This window comes from Chanodichthys erythropterus, chromosome 19, assembly GCF_024489055.1.
Source record: "Chanodichthys erythropterus isolate Z2021 chromosome 19, ASM2448905v1, whole genome shotgun sequence".
Taxonomy (NCBI): Eukaryota; Metazoa; Chordata; class Actinopteri; order Cypriniformes; family Xenocyprididae; genus Chanodichthys; species Chanodichthys erythropterus.
Genome location: NC_090239.1, coordinates 31,223,000 through 31,229,052, shown reverse-complemented (window position 1 = coordinate 31,229,052; position 6,053 = coordinate 31,223,000).

Genomic DNA, 6,053 nt, shown 5'->3' with positions numbered 1-6,053 from the left:
AAATTGGTTTTAAGCCAGTTATTTATATCTTTTGCTGTGGTGTGTCAGTAGGAAATATCAGTTTACATTTCCAAACATTCCTTTTGCCATTAATTGTAAAACAGTGATATTTTTGTATGCACAAGAAGTCTGACAACAGCCGGTATGCTCCACATGGAGATCTGATCACCATCAAGTTCATCTGGGATTACATGAAGAAACAGAAAAAAACTGAGACAGACTAAATCCAGAAGAATAGGAGCATACCGGCTTTTGTCAGACTCTCACTGGATTATTACAATTTCAAGCTTTTTTTGAGTGCATACAATTTCTCATACCTTAAAATCTTTGCAAAGATTTCAGACTATGCCAACACTTGCGAAGACTCCAGATGATGCCAAATTTAGAACGACATACAAAACTGTTGAATGTTATCCCTCATATTGTAATCATTATGAGCACAAGCTGTAATTGCTGCTTAACATGTTCATTGTGTCTGCTTAACTGAAAACCAGACGTTAACTAACCAAATAATGCGTTATCTTATAGCTGTATTACTGCCATATGGACACACTCATTTCTGACTGACAACAGAATACTTCCTAACTGTAACACTGGAACAAGAATTTTCTGTAAAGCTGTTTTGAAACAATATACACTATATTGCCAAAAGTTTTGGGATGCCTGCCTTTACATTAATGACATCCCATTCTTAATCCATAGGGTTTAATATGGAGTTGGCCCACCCTTTGCAGCTATAACAGCCTCAACTCTTCTGAGAAGGCTTTCCACAAGGTTTTGGAATGTGTTTATGGGAATTTTTGACCATTCTTCTAGAAGTGCATTTGTGAGGTCAGGTAGTGGTGCTGGCGAGAAGGCCTGGTTCGCAGTCTCCATTCTAATTCATCCCAAAGGTGTTCTATCGGGTTGAGGTCAGGACTCTGTGCAGGCCAGTCAAGTTCCTCCACACCAAACTCGCTCATCCATGTCTTTATGGACCTTGCTTTGTGCACTGGTGTGCAGTCATGTTGAAACAGGAAGGGGCCATCCCCAAACTGTTACCACAATGTTGGGAGCATGAAATTGTCCAAAATCTCTTGGTATGCTGAAGCATTAAGTGTTCCTTTCACTGGAACTAAGGGGCCAAGCCCATCCCTGAAAAACAACCCCACACCATAATGCCCACTCCACCAAACTTTACTGCGCACAATGCAGTCAGGCAAGTACCGTTCTCCTGGCAACCGCTAAACCTAGACATGCCATCAGATTTCCAGACAGAGAAGTGTGATTCGTCACTCCAGAGAACACGTCTCCACTGCTCTAGAGTCCAGTGGCGGCGTGCCTTACACCACTGCATCTGACGCTTTGCATTGCACTTGGTGATGTAAGGCTTGGATGCAGCTGCTCGGCCATGGAAACCCATTCCACAAAGCTCTCTACGCACTGTTCTTGAACTAATCTGAAGGTCACACGAAGTTTTGAGGTCTGTTGCTATTGACTCTGCAGAAAGTTGGTGACTTCTGTGCACTGTGCACCTCAGCATGCGCTGACTCCGCTCTGTGATTTTACGTGGCCTACCACTTAGTATTGAGGAAATTTCACGAACGGACTTATTGCACAGGTGGCAACCTATCACGATACCACGCTTGAATTCACTGAACTCCTGAGAGCGACCCATTCTTTCACAAATGTTTGTAGAAGCAGTCTGCATGCCTAGGTGCTTGATTTTATACACCTGTGGCCATGGAAGGGATTGGAACACCTGAATTCAATGATTTGGAGGGGTGCCCCAATACTTTTTTGCAATATAGTGTATATTGTATAAAGTGTTATACATAACTTGAATTAAACAAATTCAATTGAATTGTTTAAATCTCAGAATTAGTGTGTGTATGTACATACAGTCATGTGAAAAAGAAAGGACACGCTATTGATTTCTTTGGTTTTACATATCAGGACATAATAAAAATCATCTGGTCTTTAGCAGGTTTTAAAATTAGGTAAATACAACCGCAGATGAACAACAACACATGATGACATATAACAACATGTCATTCTTTATTTATCAAAAACTAAGCCAAAAATTGAAAAAGCCATGGGTGACAAATTAAGTACAGTAAGTAGCAGTCAGGCATTGTTGATGAAGTGCCTTTGATCATCAGTTGACACACAAGGAGGAAAGACATCAGCAATGATCTTAAAGAAGCAATTGTTGCTGCCATCAATCTAGAAAAGGTTATACAGCCTTTTCCAAACAATTTGAAGTATGTTATTCAACAGTAAGGAAGATTATTCACAAGTGGAAAATATTCAAAACAGTTGCCAATTTTCCAGGAGTGGACATCCCAGGAAATTCACCCTAAGGTCAGACTGCAATGCTCAGAGAAATCTTGAAAAACTTGAAAAAGAACTACACCTCAGACTGCACAGGCCTCCGTTAACATGTTAAATGTTAAAGTTCATGGAAGTAAAATTTTTAAAAGACAGGACAAGTATGGCATGTTTGAAAGGGTTGCCAGGAGAAAAATAATATGACAGCACATCTTAGGTTTGCAAAGTTTCATCTGAACAAACCACAAGACTTCTGGAACAAAGTGGAGATGTATGGTCATAACGCACCATCACTTTTGGTGAAAACCAAACACAGCATGTCAGCACAAACATCTCATGCAAACTGTCCATCATGCTGATGGAAGGTTGATGATCTGGGCTTGTTTTGGAGCCACAAGACCTGGGCACCTTGCAGTCATTAGCTGCATTTCCACTCCCGGGCCAAAGGCGGGCGTGCTAGTGCGTACAAGGGCCGGTCGCGTTTCCACTGTCACTTCTGGGGCTTGATCGTGCCTCTTCGGTGCTTCCTCAGTGCCAAAGGCACGGATTTTTCAGCCCAAAACCTTGGTCCAAAGCGGGCCAGCTGGGGCTTGAGGCGCGGTCGAGGTGAAAGGCGGAGCTAATCGTAGTCAGGTGATGGTCTACACGCTGAAATGGGTTGGGTTGTGTGACGTTTGATCAAGGGAGGTGTGTTTAAGGGCGGTTTATAGATCAGCGCTGCGGACCGACAGTGGAAATGCAACTTGATTTTGGCCTCGGTGCCTAAGGTCTGTGGCCATAGGCCCAGCCTGGCACGCTGTTAGCCCTGGCTCGCACTGGCCCAACAGTGGAAAAGCGGCTATTGAGTCGACCATGAACTCCTCTGTATAACAAAGTATTCTTGAATCAAATGTGAAGCCATCTGTCCGGCAGCTAAAGCTTGGCCAAAAAAATTGGGCCATGCAACAGGACAATGATACCAAGAACACCAGCAAATCTAAAAGAATTAAGGTGTTGCAATTGACTAGTCAAAGTCCAGACCTCAATATGACTGAAATTCTGTGGCAGGGTCTTAAGAGAGCTTGTGCATAAACAAATGCCCACAAACCTAAAAAAAATAAAAAATGAAGCAACGTTGTAAAGAAGAGTGGGCAAAAAAAAAAAAAATTCTCCAGAATGATGTCAGAGACTGATGAAGTCATCATTTTCTGTATGACTTTAAGTTATTGATGCTAAAAGTGTCCTTTTTCACGTGACTCTATATGTATGGCTTTTAGCGGAACTTCCAAACATGTATCTTCACCTGTATGCTAATGCAAACAGTATTGAATTAGAGGCCTTTTACACCAGACACATTTTAACCATATAAATAGGCCACTACTGTATCATATTTGATACACAATTTTCTAAGGCTATTAAATTATCAACTTTTTTTTTTAGCAAGTAAAAGGCATTTTAGTATAATTCCAAAATGTCCACCTTCAGGTCTTTTTTTTTTTTTTTTTTTTTCTGTGAAAATCTCTACTCATTTTTATAAAGTAAACATATTAATAACTTTTATATTTTTAGTAATTGTGACGAGCAGGGTGGGCGAGAGCCGTGAGGGAACGGCGCGAGGCCGGTGACGAGAGTGATAATGAGCGTCACCTGCGAGGCGTGCCGGTGTTACAATATATATTCGGTTCCTGAAATATTCTGTTCCACTGGGTGGCGCTTACGTGAATATTCATGATATCCTTCTATTGTGGGCGTGTCCTTGAGACAACGCGCAAGCGAATGGAACTGAAAATATTAGTACACGCTCCTCAGATTATTTCAAAAAGGCAATAAAATATTCCTTTGGAATATAAACCTTTGGAGCTTTGTTTTGATGACAGTCTTCATGCCAGCCGCTACTTAAAGATTGTTATTTTTGTTTAAAATATTATAATTATGATAAGAAAATTATAGTTTAGTTTCGTTTTATTTAAAGTTTGACAAGGCAGGATATTGCAGCACAAAACCCTGAAATGTGTCAAACATAACACATACTCAAACAACCTTATGTACCTGATTTAAAAAAAATTCAAAAGCAGTCAAAAAAAATTCTGATAATAATCATATAATTTATTCTGTGAGGTAATACAGCACAAACACACAGAAAAAAATAGACAGCTACTTTACAAAATTACGTTATACTTGTTATTATCACAATGTCATATGGTTTTGTTTTGCTTTTGTGATGTTTCCACATACACTCATCATCTTGTAAAGTCACTGTCTGTTTCAGATTGGATGTGAGAAGAGCTCTGGCAGTGTGTGATCTAAACATCCATGAAGGCTGTTCCTGAGTGCCAAGGCCCTGTTTTATTATTTACCTCAGAACCTCACATTTAGCATTGCTTCTTTTCACACATTGTTTTGAATTTTTAAATGTCTTTTCAATTTTACATTCATAGAGTATAATTGCTTCTGTACTTGTTATAACTTTTAATGTATTTAATATTTATATAGGCTAGGCTACAACTGAATTTTTTTTTTTTTAATAAAAAAAAATAAAACTAAGAAAAGATGAAAAAATCTTAAAAAAAAAAAAAAAAAGAGTCCATTTTCAGGAAAATATTTTAAAGATAATTTTGTACAATCCAAATAAGCTTTACAGATATTTAGAAAAGGTTTTAACAATGTTTGTCATGTTTGTCAATTATTTCACATGCACCTATAGGTCAATCCAGATAATCAGTTACAAAAACTAAAGAGGACACTAAAGAGACCTTTCACGGACTCTGAAAAACATAAAGATGCCCAGGGTCTCTGATCCCCTGTGTGAATGTGCCTTAGTCCTGCTGCAGGAGGTATGAGGACTGCAGATGTGAACAGATCAATAAACTGCAATGTTCCTAAAATGTGTAAAGGAGTCAAAACAGCGGCGGGAATCCCTCCATCACACACACACACACACACACGAAGATGCCTGAGACAATGGTACAGGGAGACAGAAGGACAGCTGCTTGTCCTTCCAGTACCAAACCACATGTAACCATAAGTCCCACCAGACATGTTTGAGAATGTGAAATGCCTTGATGGAAGAGTGGAGTGACATCTCACAGTAAGAGCTGCAAATGTGTTTCTGTCCATGAGGATGAGATGCTCTGTAAAGCAGCTGTTGCCACATCAGACTTTCAGATACTCTGTTGATCAAACGCCTGTGAAATTTGTTCAGTATGTCTCAGTGGTTGAATATTTTTGTTTGTACAAATATTTACACATTAAGAAATTTGCTGGAAAAACAGTTGAAAGTGAAAAACTCAAAAAAAAAAAATAATGATGTTGCTTTGCAACAAAAATGTGACAAATATCATCAAATGTGCATTTACTTGTTGGACTATAATGATAATTTGTCATGATATCCAGTAAAATATGAGAAAACATGAAATATTTGTAGTTGTTGATAAAGGGTCTTACTGTGGTGATAAACACTGAAAATATAAAAATAATCAAGAAATTAAGGATGACAATATTCACACCAGGCTATAGCTTTTTATTAGGTCACAGATACATTTGTAGAGGTTTCATGATGTCAACACTATGCAGTAGCCTGTAGTCACAGAATTACGAAGCAAAGTAATCAAACTATTCAAAAACTTTTTAAAGCCTCACAAATAAAAAAGCTAAACAGAAAACACATCAGTGTAAAACAAGGTTACTCGCTTATGTTTGCTCTTATGTTATATTACGTTAACTGTTTATCTGAATGCATGTCCTGTACTCAATCAGGCAAAATA